General features: G+C 39.9%; 1 protein-coding gene across 7 annotated transcripts in view; it reads left to right on the top strand.

The window, feature by feature from the left end:
- Nrp1 (neuropilin 1) overlaps positions 1-22,932 on the top strand; it is a 136,188-nt gene that overhangs the window by 70,717 nt on the left and 42,539 nt on the right. The gene's annotated exons all lie outside the window — the stretch shown is intronic.

Genomic DNA, 22,932 nt, shown 5'->3' with positions numbered 1-22,932 from the left:
TTGTCAACAGGAGAGGATTTTACATCATTCTTCGGGCTTAGATGCAATTTGAGATTGCTAAAGGAAAAGCATCTCCCATCATCCAACCCTTTTTGTCAGGGGGATAAAGGGGTTAGCATGGTCAGGAGGAGCGAGGTAATCCAACCGCCCACCCCCCAAGAAGGGGGTTACTTCTTGCTCTTGCTGCTCCATCATGGGGCCAACCCGAGACCTGGTCTCACACCAGGACCCACGCTGAGGGACGGGCATCCTCAGAAATGAAGCCGCCACCAGGGCAGAAGGAGGAAGGGGGTGGATACAGCACTTGCTCTGCAGGATCCCGCACAGAGAGCTCTCACCCACATTTCAGTGCCGCAGCAGAACCACCCAGCCACTTGACACCGGGACAGCCAGGAGATGTTACTGTCCCGAGTGCCAGCTCTCCTTGCTGAGCACCATGAGTGCTGATTGCACCGTTCATGGGCCACACTCCACTTGTGGGGCGCACAGTAGATAGCTCAACCTGTACTGCATATGTGGCATATTTTTTATTGAACCCTCACCACAACCCTGTGAAGGAGGTACAATTATCTCCATTCTAAAAATGAAGATACTAAGTTGCAGGGAAATTTCTAACTGCTTAATCAAGGTCTCCGTGACCAGACTTTGAATTAAGTTCTGTTGGAATCCAAGACCTGCTTTGTTACTTTCCAGTGCACAGTGTCATTATCACACTTATAAATTCAAATCTAGCTTATAAACATCAGGCCCCGCCCTCTACACCGTTCTGGAGCTGAGGAGGTTCACACTGGGATGGGGTGGGGGCCGGCTGTTCCTAAATCTAGGATGCAGGGGTCTTGCTCCTCAATGCTCAAAGCTTGGTTTCTGTTCACCTTGAGGTAAAATTACCTTTTTCTCCCCCTTGGAGCTCAGGGGCTCATTTACATGCTTGCTGTGTCTGTGTACATGGTGGGAACTGTTATCATCCACCGATCACCTAATTATGAATAATTTCATGTGTTTCCAACTTTTCTGAAGCTCCTTGGAAGTGGTTGGCTGGTTGTTTTCATTGGATAGATGTTTTATAAATTAACCAACAAGTACAGCCTAATTTAGGTGGAGGGCAAGAGGCACAAACCTCTAATCACAGGAATGTCAGCACACACACACTTCTATTTTTATGCACCTAAGTATGCAGATGACATTTGTTTTCTTCTCCAGCTTTTTCCCATTTCGCATCAAATCTACCCCACAAAACATGTTGCTGTAACAACACAAGGACAAATACTTACATGTGCTAAATTAATAAGGCAACTTTGGAAGTTGACTTTCCTTCAAGACAGGAACAGCCTCTGGTTCCCATTGTTTTCCCTAGGAAATTACTGAGTGACATAAAAAAACAATGCATCATTAGTCGTGGATGCAAACGTCCACACTGGCCCTTCCTGTGAGATCTGCTGTCTGCCAGGAAGCTTAAAAACAAGGCAAGGAGCCCTTTGGTTAGAAGAAACAAAAAGGGAAGTCCCAATCTGAAGGTTTGCATACAGTCACATCCTCCTCAGAAGGCCACTTAATGTCCCAAGCAGCCAAAAACTCTCAATTGTCAGTGAACAGTTAATCACGCTGAAATTTGCTCATGTTTCCCAGAGTATTCCATTCTGTAGTCTATGTTCTCGGGCTGCTTATCTTATTATAATGTAATCTATTCTTCTTTTGTTTCTAGTTAAATAATCAGAGCAAAGACTCAGTGTATCTGTAGTGCCATAAAAATTCTTATAAGCACATCGTTAGAGCTCATGCATTAAACTCATTGGAACTGAGTTTTCTTTCCTATAAATTAAGATAATGTAGCCTTAACTCTATTCAAGTTTTTTAGCAGGCTATGATGCTACAAATCTCAGTGAAATTCAGACTCCATTTTTCTTTTCTTCTATTACAAAGGACTTAAATACTGTATCTGTTCAGGAGACATGTCCTCATACATCCTAAATGTAGCCACTCACACACAAAGAAGAATTTAATTCGTTAATTATCCCAATGTTTTATTAATGATAGTGTTCACCACACTGTAAACAGATTTATCCTTCCAGCTTTAATTAAAGCTCTTGGGAGCACTTTCCTCAAAACAACTGTGACTTTTCCCTGATTAAAATGCCAGGAGACAGAAAAAAATAAGATAAGAGACACAATGCCTGGGTGGGATATGAACTTTGTTGGTCTGGAGAAAACAAAGTGGCACCACTAATCGGTTGCCACATTGTCCTGTGGCTTTAGAAACTCCACTCTCCTCCAAATTTGAGGGCATTGCTTTTTGGGGAAAAAAGTTTGGTACTAGGTTATTTATGCTTCCACTTATTCCAGAGGGGTAGAAAGCCGTTGGCTTCTCAACCACATCCTGTTTGGTTTGGTCAATCAGCCCTATTATGGATTATTCACACAGAAGAAGGAAACCCGCCCGGAAAACAGCCTGTAGTTGTAAGAAAGCACCAGCAAACCTCTGAAGCAAACTTCCTTCTCTCTCCATTGCATTTTCTAGTATGCATGTTCATTCTGAGGTCTAAGGAAAAGGAAAGTTCTAGAAGTGAGAAACTAGAGCTAACCGTCTGAGGAAACTGGCTGTGATGTTTTCCTTTTACCTGATATGTATTTCTCAGATATTAAAATCTTCCAATTTTCTCCCTGAAGGAACTTTGAAAGCAAACCCCAGTAACAGAAACCCTGAGTGCAGTAGAGAGAGAGGTGGAACTGAACCAGACACACCCGTCACACACCTAACACACACATTTTGTTCACCTTTCTGAAGAGATTCAACATGTGAAGCTGTTCAAACCCAAGTAGACTTTGGGATACCATGTGGACTTCAAAATTAATTGTGAGGCACGCTCTAACAATACAATTTAATGCTTGCAATACTTTCTTCTGTAAAGGCCCTTTTTAAACACAGGGCTAATATAAGTAGACCAGAGATTCTTACCCTAGGAGACAGTGGAGATGCAGAGAGGTTAAAATGGTTCACCAAAGTTGCAGCTTGGAGACAGCCTTAACTTGTGGGAAATCTCAGTCTTACACCACTGATGTGGCCTTCCTCCTTCACACTTGCAGAGCAAGGCCGAGGCCCTGGATGAGAAGTCCAGACTGAAACCAGCTGGTCAGTCCCTTTTTGTGGTTGGATCTGACACAGAGCTGGGGTCGAGCTCTTTGCCATTCTGTTTGGGTTTTTCACAGTCTGGCCTTGTGATTTGAGGCATGCTGAAGAGATGCTCCCCTGCTTTGTTGGAGAAAGATGATGAAAGCTAGCAAGAGCTTAGGGTCTCACGGATCACAGAGGAGACTCTCTTTCCAATTAGGTTCTGGACCCTCTACTCCTTTGGTCAAGGAGGTCCCATATGTTTCCCAAACACCCCCACCCACAGCTGTGGGTTGCTGCTACCAGCAACAGCCAAGGTGGCTCTGCCCTGACAGAAGATGGGAATTGTCATTAGCATTTGTTGAGATTGGAGAACAAAGATAATTTAAAAGCATGGACCTGATTTCAAGGGGCAAGAAGGGGCTGGCTCAACCTCCTTTAGTGCCAAATGGAATTAAATGCTCAACACGTATAACAATATTGTTATACATTTTTATCCTATTTTAGGTGGGAGAGTGCTTGCTTTTTGGATTAGAATTATTTTACTTGACACCTTTTTTTTAATCTTTGAAATACCTGCTAAAATGGAAGTAGAAACTAATTTATCTCAAAGCTATAGAATGTCATTTATCTTAACAAGTTTCAGATAGTATTTTCTTTCCTTCTATACTTTCTAGATAAATCTTTTGTTCTCTAATATTAATGTGTTTAGTGTGGAGCAGATATCATCTGTGAAATAAGTTTTGATTTTTTTCACAAAATTGCCCATTTCTAGCAGGTTTAGACTCTGAAATGCTGTATTTAAAATCAGTTCCATCTGCTAAATGTACTAATCCAGAACATATATCGAGCCAGGTTATACTGATTGTAAACACCCTGTGTTTGTAAACCAGACACTTTAGAGGGTGCATTAACTCATTCAGATCATTAGTAAATTACCGAAATTACAATAAAATGATACTTTATAAATTTGTAACTAGAGAACTGACAAAAATAGCTCACTGAGTTAACGCGAATGTGGAGTGATGTAAAATATAGTGTTGGCAAATTTAGGGAAAATACAGCTGTTCAATTGAATGTGTATTCCCAGGTGTGTGCGTGTGTGTATATGTGTGTGTGTGTATGTGTTTATTGCAACTAATATTAACATGCTAACATGCTGTTTTAGCAAAAACACTCATTTGGAAGGAACATGATTTACTTTACAAAATGCCCCAAAGTGAGTCTTTGGTTGTCTACTCTGATTCAGTGTAGACTTCATAGGTTCTGTGTTTCATTCGTAAAGCAAGTGCTTTATATCCTTCCCCTTGGCATGTCACAGATCTGTCACCTGTGACTGGGTCCCCACTCGAGAAATTTTTACACTACAGCCATTGGGAAGAAATATATGGGGAAGGATTAAATTTGGAGCTTTTAAAGCTTTTTTTAAAAGAGCATTTGATTTGGGAGAAACAGAAGCATCTGTGACAGGTAATTACTCAGATACTCTTCACCACTTTTTCGGCATATCAAAACTACCCAGATGACTTTAACCATTTTAGTCAAGCTGGCTATTTAATTTTGTTTTCAAAAATTAAAAGATTTTACTAATTAGTATTTCATTTTAACATACCGTAGAGAAAACATATAACATTTGAAGACAGAATTGAAAGAACCACAACTGTTTAGATAGAATTACACTTAAAAGTAAATTATCTGTATAGCATGAACATTCCATTTTGCTTAGTCTTAGTTTCTTTTTATGCTGTACCAGTGTCTATGATATTTAGAACCAGCATTCATATTATATCCTGGAAGCTACTTTTTTTTCTTCCCAGAATATCTCAGCTTTCTAAAAAGGAAAGTAAGCATCATTTTGTCTAAGTTTCTTAGTTTACATAGAATCCAAGGTTAAGTGATTTGGAATGCCACATAGCAAATTAATGACAAAACCTGAACTAGATTCTTTGACATCCTTGTTCTAACTCTGTGGTTAACAGAGTCGTTTGGGTGCCTTTTCAGGCACTTGAAGATGTGTAAGCAGATTTAAATCCCAGCCTCTCCTAACTTAGCTGCTGATTGGTAGACGACATCTATTAAATTGGAGCATCACTACAGAACCTATAGTGAACCACTGGACTATGTTTAGAGTGTTTCCTTGCCCTGGGTAATGCTCATCTTTAGGGGTAGATTGTCCCTAGTCACAGGGTCCATCCTCTTCGCTGCAGGGTGTTTACCAGCATTCCCGGCCTCTTCCCAATAGAAGCCAGTTGTATGTATTCCAACTCACATTAGTTAGGGCTACCAAAAATGTCTCCAGATTTTACAGTTAGGTTTATACTGTCCACTGCTCAGGGCAAAATCACTCCCAGTTGAAAATCAGTGATGTAGAAGATACTTAAGTCCTTTAGTCATTTTTAAATAATCAAACTGGTCAGTCTTTTGAATGAAAAAGCAACTTACTTGTGTTTTGCTGCTTTTCAGCCACTTGTAGCTATTATTTGAACAAAACCATAGGCTTTTGTTATCCAAAAGTACAGATGCATTTGTTTGCCTTATGCAGGAAAATCGCATCACAAACCTCCCTGCTTATTTATCTTACGCTTCACTATTTTTAGCTTTTAAAAGTGAATTCTTTTTAGCTAAATAAATACAGATGTTATTTCAGACAACTGCACAAGCAGACTCAAAATGTGCAGGGATAAGGATGGAATAAAGGGAAGGAAACAAGGATAAAATTGCACCCGTCATTTACAAGACTTAGGCAAATTAAGACTGAAATTAGCTCCCCCACATGTGAATCTTGTGTGTCAGTGCTTGGCTTACCTATTTGAGTTTTCATGCGGTACGTGAATCAAAGCATTATTGTTGTACCTGTTTAACTTCCAATGTAATGAAGAGTAAGGAGCTGTGGCTCAAAAGCTTGTCTATCCCTTATTAATGTATCTTTTCATGGGAAAAATAATATTAAATTTCCATTTCTGTAACCTAAACAACAACACATTAAGAGCTATCAATTACCAGCTGGTTTCATATCTGTGGACCAATAAGAAGGCAAGGTGGACGGTTTCACATCTGTTTTGGGTGAAAGGCTGTTCCTGTCTGTGGTATTTAAAATTTAAAGAACTTCTGTTATTATACATTTGGGAATCCTCAGGGAAAAAAATGTTAATGAAATCCATAACATGCTCAGATTTTATGATAGCAGTTTGAAGAAATTCCTTTGGTGGGGTTTGTTGATTTCTGTTCCCTATGGTAATAATTGTACCTTTTACAGAGTGCATTAAATGTTCACATTTAGGAGCAATGGCCACGTTTACACAGCATGTAATATAACACACCACTCCTGAGCTTTAAATAACTTTCATATTGTAGTTGGAAAACTCCAGAGCAAGAAACATGTATTCTTCTGAAGTGGCAGGATCCACTGTTTGCAACTTTCTCCAGGTGTACACCCCAGAAAGGTGTGAGAGAGAGAGAGAGAGAGGCATATGAGGGAGGTGTACACCTCAGAAATTCCAGAGCTCAGGTGTCAGTGGGGATTCTGTGTCTGTGTATAGTTCTCATTTAATGCACCACTGGAAAGCTTAGCAACAAAATGACAATTTCGATCCATATCAACCTACCAGTTTAGGATGCAGACCTGAAATGAGATACACACACACACGCGCACACACAAACGCTCACACACGCGAGGGCAAACAGACTATTTCCTTTTTCCACTCTCCTCTCCCCTCCCTTGGCCATCTAATCTCATTCAATTGTAGGTTCAAATAAAGAGAGGAAAGTAGATTAAATTTAAAAATGCTCTATGAATCCCAATAGTAATAAAATGCATTATGCTTTTACATTTCTAAGTATTGAACTGAGTAAGCATTTGAGACTAATTGCACATATTATGACTCAGAATAATCACATATGCACTTGTGCAAGTGATTTGGGCATTTTTTTCCTCAGTTCTCTTTGCCTTCAGGGGTTAAAAATGCATTGATGATATTCTCCTTATTGCCTTCCTTCAGGAGAATGAGGTCCTAATTTTACTTGCTTTATTTTTTCCTATAGTTCTAAAGCTTTAAGCTTCTAAACTACATTTTATGAATTTATCAAAAAAAAATAAGGAAGTTCTTTTATTCTTTTAGCAAGCCTGAGAGGGCTATCGATGAAATTCTTCAGTGGGTAGGCGATTGGATGCGCCAGCTTCTCGGGTCCTTTCAAGCATTTAAGATTCCATGATTCTATTAAAAATAAATGTACTCTTGCCCTGAGCTCACCTAAGATGAATATATAAATATATGGAGCATGGCTGGAATTCATTTTAAATGTTATTGATAATCATGCAAGGCAACACATAGCAATTTTTTTCCTTTAAAAAGTTTTTCCTTGGATTAAATAATAGTTTGGGTTGGCTTCACCAGGAAGCTTGTTGGAGGATTTCACATCAAAATTTCACCAGTGGGAACTGTTTTCTGTGGTTCCTTTTTGCTGGCTTGCATGGAGGTGCAGCCCACAAGGGGAGCAAAGACGAGACCCAGACGGCTCTCCTCTCATGTCTCTTCAGTCTTCGAAGGAATTGTCTGCAAAGCAGGGGCTTGTGCACGGTGCCAGACGGTTCATGCCTTAAAGTCCTGCCAATCCCTGGTCTTTTTCCTTCCTTAAAAAGACAAATATCACCTTCAGTTCTGAGCATTTTATAAGCCAGAAGATGACCCGGAAAAATGAAGAAAGAAAAGCACTACCAGGGACACAGCTGTCTGAAGAAAGTCATGACAGTTGCCACATGCTTCTGGCGTGGCATGTTTACTCAGGGCTAACGCTGATGCGAGTAGATCCCACCTTGGAAGTCAGAGGAACACCAAGCCCGGGGCAGCTGCACAGGGTGGTGGCTACAGGAGCGAGAAGTTTGACAGAGCCTTAAGTGTGAAGATCTGGAAGTGAAATATCCAATTTCTAGTGGGAAATAGTCCCGATAATGAAAATAAGTTAGAAAAAAACCATATAAAATGTGAAATATTGATGAAAAAAAAGTTATATTTCTGGAGGCACATGGAACTTATGGTGAGAAAAGAAAATAGCTTTTTTAAAGTTCCTAATTTTAACATGAGGATATAGCATACCAAACTTGACTGGTTATTTAAACGGATTTTTTAAATCCAGATTAGTCATGCTACTCTCAATCAGCAACATTTTATAGCACATGCATAATATAATTCCTTCTGCCTTAACAGATGTTTCCAAATATGTATGCATTTATAAGAATGCTATTATTTAGAAAGTTCCAATGCCCAAATGAAAGAACTCATTTACTTAACAATTATTTACCGTCTAAAAATCACCAATACTTTTGTTCTTTTGATATATTTGTGATAAAATCAGTTATTAGCAAATAGAGAAATCCTGTTTATGGAGACAAACATGGGAAGCATCGCACATGACCTCCATCTAGAGATCCCTGGGTCATCTAGGATGTAAGACAACAAGGAAAAGGAGGCAGGAAGAGGTATTTTGGGCTTCCATCTGCATAATAGGAACTTGGCTCTAATTATCAACTTCTGTCGGATAAGAATCCAGTGCTCTTAGTGGGGGAACATCGCTGCTTTCCAGATGAGTTTATATGAACATCTGTTGATCTACTTACCTTTCTTTAAAATATCTTCAATTTGAATATTTATGTTTCTCATATAAGATTCACCTCCATTAAAATCTTTCTATCCAAAGTAATTCAAGCAGATTAAGAATCAGTCTGTTGCCTTCCTTTTGAAATCCTGGCGGCTTTGTTAAAACCACCCAGAGCAGTATGCTTTAATCCATAACTAGCGCGGTTGTGTGGAAAGGGTGATCTTCTCGAGATTTCCCAATGTGTGCCTTAGCTGTTTGTCCTCCCAAGAAGTCTCCTGTCCAGCCCCACCTGACCATAGTTACATAGCATAGCCTGGCCACGTCCCAAGAGGCAGTTTGTCTTTTGCCACGGCCAAGCGTGTGATTGAAATAGATACATCCAGCCGTGTGTTAAGAATGGTTCCGTGGTGGATTCCAAGTTGCCATTCCTGTTATGTTAGGATGCCAGGCAGCGCTAGGAGAGGAATAGCATCATGTATCTGTGCTGGTGCCTCTGGGCATTGCAAGTTGTCATGCAGATGCATTTTTCCCGTTATGTGACCTAGCTGATATGCAGAAAATTAGTGAAATGATTTCTTTTTCAGAACGTGAAAACAATTTGCAGTTCTGTCCACTGATCACAGTTGGAAGGCAGAGGACAACATGGCCTTCAGAGCACACAGTGATGCTGTACTTTGTCCCCAACTTCTGGTTGGAGCTATCAAGTCACAGCTCATTGCAGAAGGCCTCTTCCCTCCTTGTTTTCATTTTGCACCTCCAACCATGAGACTCCACCTGAATTGCTTCTTTCTCCTGCCCCGGGCTGGCATTTGCTCCATTCAAATCTGTAGACACTCAGTTGTGAATTCTAATTACAAATGGTTCTCTTACAGAGTAATTCTTTGAAAATGCATTTTTCCAAGGCTTTCCTCATCCCATTTAGAAATGACTTTTAGACAAAGAATCACTATATAGTTCCTGGATGCATGGTAAGCATCCAACAGGGAACACGCAGTTGACCAAATATAAATCATGAAGTTCATTTCATCTGTTCCCGGGAATGATTGGCATCCCTTCAGAGACTAACTGTTTACACACAATTTCTGACAACCAGCTGTACCTAGGCGGCCTGTACTTTCTCTTCTTTCTTGTCTCTGGGGTAGCATTCTTTATAACGTTAGGCGGGTGTCTGACTTTAATCTATGTAATCCCATTAGCTCCTTGCAGGATTTTTAATCCCATGTAGAGGATTTTTTGTGGACACCTGCATTGCAGATTTGCCATCAGCACGTGAAACTCTCATTACCCAGAGAGGTCCACCTTGGTCACTGAGAAATACATGGAAACCCCATGTAATGGGATGCTGTCAACATTTATAGGCCAACTGACTGATTTAGACCATCGCCCCCATCTGTAAGTCTTTAGTTTCCAGAAATTCACCCTGGTGTTTATTTTTTAAACCAAGTTTTCAGGAGAAAGGAGAAAAATTAAAGGCATGACTTACTGCAAAACTAATAATCAACAAGTCATTTGTGCTGGAATAGGCAGATGCTGAGTACAAAAGCGTGTTCATTTAGGAATCACTGCAGTAGTGCAGACAAAACTTTTAGGTAGAGTGGAACAACAGCTTTTGGAACAGAAAGATACTTTACCTGCTTTTCAATATCTTCTTGATCTCTGAGGTTTGAAAATCTCTTTAAACTGCCTAGAGACTGGAAAGACTACGGTCAGATGACCATAGTAGTGCTTTGGCAAGGTGCTGTACTGCTTCCCCTCATGGTGGAGCCCTGCCTGGCACTTCCGCCTGGAGGCTTATGTGTGTGGCTGCTTCTCAGGGTCAAGAGATAAAGAAATACAAAGATCTCAAAAGGCCCCAGATCTTCATGCATTTCCTAGCCACAAAAACCTATAATTCCAACAGGCCAAAAAAATAATGTGTGAATTAGATGAAACCGTTGGTGACCTATCCATGATGACTCGTTAGTGCATTGCCTATAGTGATGCGGTGAAATTTTGACATTAACTTTTGCAAAAAGACAAGAAAGGTATAGAAGAAGTCTAAGATCCCAGATACATAAACATCCTCTGCACGTCGTGCTTGCTGCCAACTTGGCTCTAAAATAAGAAGGTGAAGAAGTTAGAGTGAAGTCTTTGAGACTATTAATTGATGTAGTAAGAAAATTATTTAAATCCGGCTACCCTTTGGGGTAACTTCCGGGAAAAGAGACACTAAGTTAATGAGAAGTCACTGGAGAAATAAAGTGAATGCTTCACAAGGGGTGGGCCTGGACAAGGAAATTCAGTGAGACTCTAGTTTTAAGAAGTGAACTTTTCAAAAGGACTGGGAATTTTATGACTAGTTACAATATTTGCAGTAAGAAATACCAGGGTAAGAAGAATAACATTCCTCATGTAAGAGCTCAAGTTAGTTGCATGAACACTTCAATGATTGACTTTAATGACAGGCAGTTGGCTTTTGTTTGGAAGAAAAGAGTTGCAGACCTTGCCAGCAATACTGGAACTGAACACAGCATTGAATTTAAGTTAACAAACTTTTATGGCGCATCTGCTAAGGATTAGGGATATGTGGACATAGGTGAATTTAAAGTGCAGAAGACTGTCCTTCCTTCAAAAAAATGACAATCTGGGTACTACAGGCAAAACTACACACACACACACACACACACACACACACACCATTGACCCAAACCACTAAGGGAAAGATATATTAAGTCTCATTTAATAATTAATTTGTGTATATAAGCATCATTGTGGTCTTTATAATAAGTGTAAGGAGCAACTAAATGGACCAAGCATTGGCTTTCTATTGGAGAGAAAGGAAAAGTAAAGCTTGAATTAGGTTTAATTAACCAGCTTAACATTCTCCAGGTCACCTTTTATGGCAAAGCAACAGAGCCACTCCTGAGGCCTCTCCTGTTTTGGCCACCACATGCTGGCTGCCCCACTGACATTCCCCACATAGTCCCAGAATGCACTGAGCAGCTTTAATGCACTCTGCTCACCTTGCATGGAGATTTATTGTCTGCTTCACTTTTCCCTCACTGACCAGAGAACAAGAATCTTGTAACCTTCTCTCTCTTTCACCTACGCTCTTAGCACTTATTTGTGTTATAAATGAATTATTGCCAGTCACTCCATTTCCTCCTCAATAGGATGCATATTAGAAACACAGGTACCCATCACAATAAGCTCGTGTTCTCAACTTACTGACTTCTCCTTAAATATTTGAGGTGCCGATAGTGTGATTTGATGGCAGAGAAATCCCCCAGGAAAACCTCAGACAGTTTTTGTGCTGTTTCATTGAAATGTTTCTTTTTCAACATTGACATAAATGTAGGTCATCGCTGCGAATGTACCACCGAGTCGAAAAGTCTCTGTGGCTCTTGCGGCTGGAGTTAGTCTAGTTCCTAGGAATGCCTGGATCCCTAGAGGCAGCGCAAACATACATTCTACCAGAATTACCTCAGCAGTGCTGGGCAGGATCCTGAGCCGAAAGTTTAATTACAGTGAAGATTTCAGTGTCACTCTGTCACTAGCCAAATAGTTCAAGGCCAAGCCCTTGGACCACATGAAGACCCACACAGAGGAGGACCTGTGTGTGTGTGTGTGTGTGTGTGTGTGTGGACAGTGGAGGTCAGGGGAGGAAAGGACACTTACCCTTGCTCTCTAAAAGAATTTGCCAATAGATATGAGGTAGAAAGAAAATGTTCATTGTATCAAATGCTTTCTAATGTAGGCAATTGGGCAAGTTTTTCTCCCATTCTGTCTGCCTTTAGCTCATCAGCCCTGGCTGCTTGCTCAGCCAAAGCCTTACTCCATCTTAGGAAGTTCAGTTTCAATAGTTGGAATCAGCTTTTTTCAAAGCCCTTTCTGTCGCTTTCTACAAGTAATGTCCCTTCTTCTTCCTCTCCTAATACCTCAGTGGTGCCCGTGGTGGCACTTTGTATTTTCAGTCTGATGTCATTATTACCATATAGTCCCATGTGGTCTCAGAGCCTGGCACACATAGATGTGTGTTGAATTGAATGAATTGGGCATTTTTATCTGAATCCTTGGCATCCTTCAGTTTAATTCTGCATATCTGGCTTCAGAACCATGACTGGACTTTAGGACACAGCTGTGTGTGTGCTCCAGGCCAGTGTGTGCATTGCTAGGGCTTAAGTAGGCGTCAGACTCAGCCTCCTCACCCATGAAGCCTGCCTGTGCACTGGGGTGATTATGGAGGGAGATGATGTGTGGAGGAAATCAGCACTTAATTTCTGGACTCTGTGCCACATGCCTGTAATCAAGCTACTCAGGAGTCAAGAAAACCAAAAACAAAAGGGAAAAAAATAAATTTAGTGCTTAATAGAATGCCTGGTACAGAGTGGCTGCCCCAAAGATATTTTTAAGAATACTGATTGATATTTTAGCCACATCAAAGAGTCCTCCTACAATGATGTGCAGACAGAATAAGTTGTGCTGCCAACCTGCATCCCTGTCAGCCTTTATCCATTCTTCTGCTGCTGTGGACTCTTTGGCAGGGTTGATACCAGGACAGAGACATACACACCCAAAAGCGCTATCTTATGGGATGCCAGGGCTGCCTCGGCAGGTCAATTACACCAGCCACACTCGACCTAGGCAGTTTCTACCGTCTAGTCTTTTACTAGAATGGCCCTTTCCTGGTTTCCATGGGTGTTGCAGAGTCAGGGCAGGAGAGCCCCAAGCACGCATGACCTCTGTGAAACAAGGGCTCACTAACTCTTCACCAAGTAAATCCAGCTGGCAAGAACACATACCGTGACTTTCCGTGACGCCTTTGACTGGGAGATCTGCATCCCTTTCGTACACAGTTGAGGCTGGTTAGAATTGTTCTAAAATTGAAGCATACTTGTTTTTCTCTGTTCAGAAATTCTAGTTAGGCAATTGGTTAAAATTTTTTAACTTGACATAAAAATGTAAAAATTGTACATTTTAATGGATGTACCATGTGATGTTGCAATATATGTACGTATTGTGATGTTTATATCAGGATAAACATATCTATCTCCTCAAATATTTATCATTTCTGTATGGTGGAAACATTAAAAATCCTTTTTTAGCTTTTTGAAATATGCAGTACGTTATCTATAATCACCCTACATTGCAATATCACACGAGCACCCCTTACTTCTATCACATCATACAGTTAGGCAATTTTTATTATAAAGCTTTTAAGTTAAATTGTGAGCCAAGTTCATGGGGATTATATTTGGCCTTTTCTGAGTACTTGTCCTCTTTCCAGATCAAAGGATTAGACTCAGGTTTTAAATTAAATGTAACTCACAAATAAGCATTCAGAAAATGTTCACTGAGAGCATTAAGTCTCTGAATATTTCACTGTCCAACCAGAGTTCCTGAGTGTCTTAGTTGGAAGAGGGGGCTATTGAAATGTCATCCTCTGACTGCATTATAAAAGGTTTCTGTGGTACCCATCCACTAGTTCACATGAGACTGAAGCAAGTCTTTCTTCTGAGGTAGAAAAGATTTCACTGGTTGGTGTGAAATTATTTTAAACAACCTTTTCTAAACCATTAAGACTTAATCAGCCTTCCTCTTTAACTTGCCATGGAAGTTTCCAGTTGCCTTTGGCACTGAGCGCTTGTGTCCCAGAGTCTATAGCAGCCCCAGTGCTGTTTCATTTTCTCTCTCGGTTACGAGGATGTATTATGTTCTGGTATCCAGATTTTACAGGTGTAGTAAGCAAGAGAGGACTTGAAAATGGAATGTTAGTCTGGTCTTTCTGAATGCTCTTATATGTAGGGAGAACATATGCTTTTCAATATTTGTCTTAAATGTGTTTCATAAAATAAGCCTAGTGTTTTCTGATGGGGCACCGTGGTTCTATGCATTGCTGTCAACCCAAGGTCCTTCAGAGCCTGACACTGTATCCATCACTATGAGGAACGCTGGCCGGGGGCGGGAGCTCCACCCAAGCGAGCATTCTCCTCCTCCACACTCGGGCTCTGTGGCTTCCTCCCTGGAAAGGTTTGGGTAGCGAGATTCTGGAGACCTCTCCAGCGGAAGTGCTCGCCCAGTAACCTGCTGCGTCACGGAGTCCATCTCGTTCCTTGCCAGTTTTAACAAGGACAGCAGATTTCGGTATTCAAACAGAGCCAGATGGAACTGCAGTTCAAAGAACATTTCAGAATTAAGTATTTCTTTCTTAATTAGTTGTTTCTGATTTATGCAAAATAAATTGACATGAGAATGGAAGAATGTGCCGTGAATCCAGATACTGCCCAGAGCCCACACAAGCATTATCTTCTTTGATCGGCCCAAAAGGACAGAGCTCAGCTTGTTGAAAACTTCGTTTCTCTTGCCCCTTTCCTTCTTTGCTTAAGTGCAGTGGCAATGAGAGAAGACAGGCTTTCCCTGCCTTCTGTCTGCAACAATCTTAGCTAATGTTATTCCAACTGGCTGGTGAAGGCTCCTGTCCCTGGTAGGAAAGTACATCTATTCATTCACTTGGAGTTGTTTTACTATCAGCAAAGGGTTTGTAGCAACTGTAGTTTGTTTCCATCTGAAAAATGCTTTCCTTTCATGTAATTATGGAATAAAGGATTAATTTAGGCAGTTAAGATTAGAAAAAGAGAATTGATGTGATTCTTCCTGTATGTTCTGCAACTTTTCTTGTACTTGAATATTTTTATTCTTTACCAGAATCTTAAAATGCTTATTCATTATCTTCTACTAAAAGCAATCCATAGCCACAGTCTTGCTTTTCAACAGTATAATCATTTGCAAAATTGTACTTCCCAGTAGCCAACATAAATTTTAAACTGATAAACAAAGAAGTCATAAATGGTCACATAACCCTATAATTGTACAAAATATGCAATTTCCAAAAAGAAAAGCTATTGGACTTTATTATTATTGACTAAGAAATCATAAGTCACCTTTCTAATGCTCAAGGATTTAAAATATGAATTGTGGACACCATGAATGTACTGGTTCCTTTGTGGGCCACAGGGTATAAATCAGTGCTCAATCACTAATAAGTTATGGTAACTCTGAACAGCATACACATATCACTTTTTTCTTTGGTTTATTTGCCTATAAAACCTTTCTGGTATGATTGATCAAAGAATTGAAAGGGATAATGCATACAGATTTTACTCTTAAAAAATACATAGAAGTTGCCTTGTGAACGTTCTATTAATAAAAGTAATTTTAGCTATCAGGATTTTTGTATGTAATACAATAATAGTGACAAAACATGTGAAGTGAGAGAGAATTACACTGCTATCCACTGTATATAGACAATTGGTAACAGAAGTTTCAGAGTCTGCATTTCAAGAACACAACAGCCAGGCCGTGAATTAAGCCCACACAACCTAGAGTAGCAGCGATGTTCACATGCTCAGACTGTCAGAAAATATATGCTTTATCTAAGGAAGTGAGACAATTGCTAAAAAATATTTTCTTTAGCTTGTAGTGTCAAGTGATGAATTAAACAGCTCTTTTAAGTCATCAGAGATGCTGTACAGAATATTCAGCATAGTCTCTCCCAACCTGCCCAAAATTATTTTCCTGTTTTTCATCAGACTTTGGCTCTTTGTCCTTTATTTTTTTCAGCCTGCTTACTGACCTGCCTTGGGAGCATGAAAAGCAGGTAAACATTCCCTTGCCAGCAGTGCCAGCTCAATGGACAGTATTTTATTGAGCAAGACAGATTTTCATTTTAGAAATGAGGCTTTCCACATTATGGCATCACCAAGAGCTAGTTATGTGTTATTATAGGAAGCAACGCTACTCATTTCATGGCTCAGAGGCTGTGCGCTGGTGTTTAGCCAGCAGTTTGCAAAGATTTGTTGCATGATTTACTCAATGCTGAAAGCGTGCTCCTTTGTCCTCAAGTGATTCCCAGGAAAATGTGTGCCTCTCCTTGCTTCTCTTTATCTGTGGAATGTGTTTCCTGTCATTATTAAGACAACGCCATGGCCATCAAGCATGGGTGGATTGTTTCTGGAAACGTCTGACCACAAAGAGCAAGTCAGGGCATGGTCAGAACCCTGAGCCATGAAAGGCCCTCAACTCCCAGGACCTGCCACTCCGCTGCCCCCACCCTTGGGAGGAAAAAAGCATTACTGCTTTCTTCTACTTGGGTCCTTTCTGATCCAAAGTGAAAAGCTTGAGAATTCCTTTTCTGAGTCTGCCAACAATGCCCTCTCTTTGCACACAGGACACAGTGGAAGGAAAACGGGGTGGACAGTCTACCTCCGTTCAGAATTTTATATTGATATGGGAAACAGAAGGTCATAAGGGGTCATTTCTGCTGATTCTGCTCTGTACACTAACTCAGAAAGACAGAAGGAGGCCACTTGAATTCAAAAGGAGATTGATCAACTTTGTAAGACTGTCTACAAACCTCCAGATAAGGTCCAGACACTTGTGTGCATCACATGCACAGAGGGAAACAGTCAACTCTGTGAGTGAACGCATTTGATTTTGGGTTCTGTGCGTGCTTCCTCCCTCTCCACCCTCATCACTACCTTTCATGGTAACCTGAAGTCCACTGGACTCAGATGTGAATCATATCCATCTTCTAATTTAAACTAAGGCAGGTGGGAAAGAATGTTATTTCTCTGAAATCAGAAAATGGTGAGTGGAGCAGTGCTGATTTGGCTTAGGAAAAACAGGTATCTTACTTGTGCTTATTGCGTGTCTGGATTTTATGGAAAGAAATGAATTGTTGTTTAGGACAATGAACCCTCCAAAATGCTGAGGGGTGGCATTAGGGAATGCTGCCTTGGGGTTGTGGCTTTGCCTTTCCAGCTGCTTGTGGCAGCTTGGGCTGCCAGTTGTGTCTATTAGAATGTAAGGTTAGTGAGACCTCATTGTAATTCACAAAGCTAAACCACCCCAGGGATGGCCAGTGATTGGTTATAAATGGTCTACGTAACAACTGATCATTTTGACTTCAACCAGAATGGAGCATGCACTTTTTAGATGTCAGTATTTTTTCTTTTTAACCAAGAATCTCTACAGTGGTAAGGGAAACACATAGGTTGCTGATCACGTGTTATTTCAGTCATTAATTTTCTCCTACTTGGCTCGGCTCCTCCTTCTCTCTGGAACATTCTTGCCCTTTGTGCCCATGTACAAGCACCTACTATCTACTATATATCCTTCAGTAGGCAACCTGGGCCTAAAAACCAGCCGTGAAATTTCTCCAGTTTCCCCTAATTCATTGATAACTTATTTCCTTCACCTCATTCTGTAATTACGTTCGTGTTTTCCACACTTTTGCTGCTCTTTGTATGCTAACTACTTAACACAGAACTTAGCAGATAAGCAATAGAAAGTATCCACTAAGTGAATGTCGGTCAATTGAGTAAATTCAATACCCAAATGTTCTCAAGTGCACACTGACAAAATAGATTTTCCTTTGCTAACCATACCATGGAATACCATTGGGAAACCATTAAAAATGATGTTACAGAAAAATGTATGATTAGTATAGAAGTACATCCATAAAGAAAAAGGCAGGTTATCAAACATAGAGACAATATGACTTAATTTTTATAATAGCAAAACATACAAGTATTCATATCGGTTTTGCCTAGAAAAAACTCTGAATGTTATATTATCAAGGATCATTTCCCAATGGTGGTTTTATGGGGATTTTATTTTCTTCTATAATCTTTACTACATTTTATAAATTTTGAGTAGGCATCTACTTGCTCTACAGAAAAAGGGATGTTTTTCAAAGGAAAACATAAAAGTGTAAGAGGAGGTAGAGCAAGAATGTAGCACAATGATTTGAGTGCTGGAGGCAGGAGCTGTGCACAGAACACACTGGGGTCATGAAACTGACTTAGTCTCCTGGGCTAAGAAGATGAAAAAGTTATTTCTAGTCAAAAAGAAGAAAAGTTATTTTTAAGGCAAAAGAACATTACCTGCCAAGACAGGCTGCCAGAGAAGGCTTCTGTCAGGTGCTACAAATATTTTAATGGCTGAAGAATACAGCTGAAGGGAAAGAAGTGCAGCAGGAGAGATCAAAAAAGGTGGATTGAGATCACTGTCTTGATTAGCTTGGAAAGATACGCCAGGACGCATAGGCTTGTAAAAGCTAAAGGGGAATGAAAAAAGCTGTTCTAGCACGTATTCTGGTTTGTAAATGGGCCAGCAAATTAAACAGACAAAAGATAGACTAACAAGAAAGAAGTATACAAATTCTATTCACATTTTTAATTTAATGTCACGGGGGCTTCATAGAAAAGAAATAAAAACCTGAAGAAGCAGTTAGACTTGGGCATCATATCCCATTTTAACAAAGGGCAATAAATACTGGAGAAATGACTTGATAAACAAAGGGTGTTTGGGCTTGTAAGGCTGGTAAGTTGTGGACAAGTATATGAGGTGAAGTAGTGGGAAATATATGTCATTTCAGTAAAGTTTGTTCATCTTGGTGCTGCCCCTCTGAGTGATATAGGAGTCACTCTCCTCCCCCGTACAGGAGCAGAAGTTGAAGCTACCTGCACAAAGGGAAGTATATGCCTGCTCTAAGCAGGAAAAAGCAGGACACAGAACTTTTCTTGCATCACTTGATTCTCGGTTGCTTCAGCTCAAAATAATCGTTACATTAAAGTGGCAAATTTGGAAATGATCTCCTCTAGAAATCTTCAGATACAAACACCACGACATAATCCTCTGGCTCTCCTGACAGACACCAGTGTATAAATGATGATGGTAAGGCAGGGCAGTCTCTGTCAAGTTTGCCTCCCAGACTTTCTCCAGCAGGGAAGGGGTAAGTGTAGGTCTTTTGTCAAGAGAATTCCCCGAAGGCACTTGGAGAGAAAGGATTCTCGGAAGGAACTGCCCCGCTGTTGCCATGAGAATCCACAGTGCTAGGGAAGCTGCGTCTTGGTAGAGTTCTGGGTACCATCCAGTTTTAATTGCATTGGTGTAGGTCCCAGCCCTCATCATTTTTTGAGATTGTCATCCATCTTTACTAAACCCAGTGGCAGTAATGCTAGGAAGAAAAATGAAATGAAATTTCAAGTATCCCAGTGTGGCAAATAAGAGAATCTGCAGAGTTTTAAAGCACAGCAGGAAAATTTTGCAATTATAAGGGGAGGTTGCTAATGCATTTCATTGCTGTGGAGAGAAGAGAATATCTTTTTTATGAGTGATTCATGCATTTGCTTTTGTGGGCCTTTGTATGTGGGATCTTGGACAGCTTTCAGTCTTGTGTGCTAGTTAATTCCTATCTATTGCTGCTTCCTCGAATGTTAGAGGTTTCTTGACCCTAAGGATGCTTCTAGTTGACACTTGTTTACTTCTTTCCTACCTGGTAACTAAATTTCACTCAAAAACAAAACTATAAAAGTAGGAGAAGAACAGCCAGGGAATTAAGTTTTAGAGCTATTTCTAACCAGCTCAAGCTGAATTATGCACTTTGGGGGATTTAATCATTTCCAAACTGAAGAGCCATCTGTAAATTTGACAGGAAGAGTTTATTTAAATAGCTCTGCTTCATGCTCCCTTGGACTTCAAGACTTTAAGGACCCTTCAGCTTGAAAGTGGATGTGGTATTGGCATGACTCAGTGGACAGCCAGTAAAGCACTAAGTGTTCTGAGAGCATTTGAAAATAGTTGAACTGTTCACCAAACCATGTCTAGAATTAACTTCCAGATTGCACCATTATGAAATCAAAAATTTTTGCAGCAACTTAAAATCACCTATTTGTCTGAAATCTAGTAAGATTTAGGTGGCCAGGTAACATTCAGAACATCTAGTTAAATGCAAATTTTAAGTAAGCAATTAAATAAATAAATCAGTTATTAGTATAAGTATGCCTTCAAATATTACACGGAATATAATTAAACTTAAATTATTTAAATGCAAATTTAACTATTTTTTTTTTGCTAACTGATAATCATTGATTGCCTCCTCCTTTTCAAATTTGTACATGAAAGGCATGGCAAGTTTAAAACATTCATTCAAAGTGCCATAGTTCGCTTTTGGGAAAACATACACATTTCAGTTAACAAGTATATGCACTTGATAAAAATGTGCTGAGTAAATATTACATGTAAATTAAAATTTAAAACATCCAATATCCTTTTCCTAAAATATTAATTTCTACTAAAGTCATGCTCCTTTTCTCTCTTAAATCTGGGGGAAGCATACAGAGCATAGAATTTACATCCTTTAAATCAGGGAAATAAAATAAAGATTGTTTGGCATTGAATGGTACTCCCATCCTTCCCAGAGGAGATCTACTATTGTGCTATTGTTTTGTAAAAATCTTTTCTTAGTACATGTTTGCAGTACATAATGATTACGTTCCTCATGGGGAGTTGCTACATGTACATAACACATCTCAATTCTTTTTTCATCCCTTTTCCCTCCATCCTCCCCCTCCCTCCATATCTTGATCTCTTTCCCGTTTGAGAAAGATCTGTCTCCCTGCTTCCTGTTATCTGTCTTTCATTTTGCTCTGTATTTATATTTTGAGTTTCTCATATAAGAGAAACCATGTGATATTTAAGCTTGTATATGATTTATTTCATTTAAATTAGATTATGGAAATCTACTTTTGTTAAATTGTGTAACTTTCAAACTGGCTTCAATGTGTGCTTTTTCCTGGTTGTAGGCCTTGATTCAGTTTTAAAGCAAATTGGCAATTCCTTGATTTAACTGCTCCGAGGGCCTGCAGGAAAAGAGAAATTCGTGAAAGACAATCACCACTCTTCATGAACCAGGCTGTGCACAACACAGAAACTTTAGGTGTTTGTGGCCTGTAGGCACTGGAGGGTTAATTGAAATACTGTTTCCTGAAAATTGGGTTGTCATGTAGCAGCTGGAAAGCAAGATTCAGGTGTGGGTGAGGATTTTGTTCTGTTTTGCTTTGCTTTGCTTTTGTTGCTATTTTCAAGGAAAATGGCCTTCTGTTACCTCTTAATGGTAAATATTCTATTGTTGAAGTATCTTGTGAATGCTAATCACTTGTATCTTACAATTACTTTTGGTGTCCTTTAAATAATATCTACTATATTTATACGTTTCACTTCTTCAAGCACATTTCATTTCTTTCTACAAAACACTGGCCATACAATAGATAGAGGAAAAGAACCAATTATAGGAACAATCAAATGAATGTTTTAAAAAACACTGAAAATATTTCTAATATATAGAAACTAGTAATGGGTTATATTTTAAATTTTTGCTTAAGTTATTAATTATGAAAATAATAAAACTTTTAAAATATTTGACTTTACTGGAACTACTTATAAGGCATATGAATAAAGAAATCACACAAAGAGTTGAAATGTTGTATTAGTCAGCTTTCCATTACTGTAACAAACACTTGAGATAGCCAACCTATAAAGAGAAAAGGTGTACCTTGGCTCATGGTCTTAGAGGTTCCAGTTCATGGTCAACTGGCGGTTGCTTTGGGGCCTGTCAAGCAGTAGCACATTGTGGTGGGAGCAGGTGGCAGAGCACAACTTGTTACTGTCATGATATCCAAGTAGCCCAGCCTTCAGGGGTGTGAGATAAGCAGGTAAGGGTGGAAGCCAGGAAGTCCCCAGGTCGTGCTGGGGACCTTTTCTGCTGGACAGCTACTGGGATGAGCTCACAAGCCCTGGCAGCTGGTGCATGGAGACATGATTCCATCTCAGTGGGGCCTGGAAATCCTGCTGAAGGGAAAAGACTCAGGGAAGACTCTGGGAAAGAAAGACTTTAAAGATTCTCTCTCCTCTTTAAAGATCCTCACTCCATTCCAGATTCTGTATCTATGGCTCATTTCCCAAACCACAGCACTGCTGGTGCTTTAAGGCACTTTTAGTTCAGCCTTCATTCACCAGAAGGAGGGAGGATGCTGAAGAGGTTCAGAAATGGCATCATGTTAGATGCGAATCTGAGCCCAGACCTCTCTAGTGTCCAATGAGTGCGTTTGCCTTGTTTGTCTTGATTTTCTATTCATAGAATGACGTATGTTAGTGTACAACTTGAAAAATATGTTTAATGTCTTAGGAAAATAATGGCATGATACTGAACCCAGTTTTCAACTTTAAACCAGGGATCATACAATATCGGTTGCAGCAAAGAGAAGGTCTCTTCTTTCTTCCGGCAATAGGAACCAGCCGTGGCAATTGCCCTCTTTGCCTTTCTGTAGGAATGAATGGGGATGGGCTATTGACACCACGTGAAATCAGGCCCCGGTGATCATGGGTGGATGAACATGACCATGTGGAGG

Source organism: Heterocephalus glaber, unplaced genomic scaffold (genome assembly GCF_053883595.1).
Source record: "Heterocephalus glaber isolate CG9 unplaced genomic scaffold, H.glaber_assembly_v1.0 deba00000738, whole genome shotgun sequence".
Classification (NCBI taxonomy): domain Eukaryota; kingdom Metazoa; phylum Chordata; class Mammalia; order Rodentia; family Bathyergidae; genus Heterocephalus; species Heterocephalus glaber.
The sequence above is the reverse complement of the archived record's forward strand: the minus strand, read 5'-3'. Positions and strand labels throughout refer to the sequence as shown.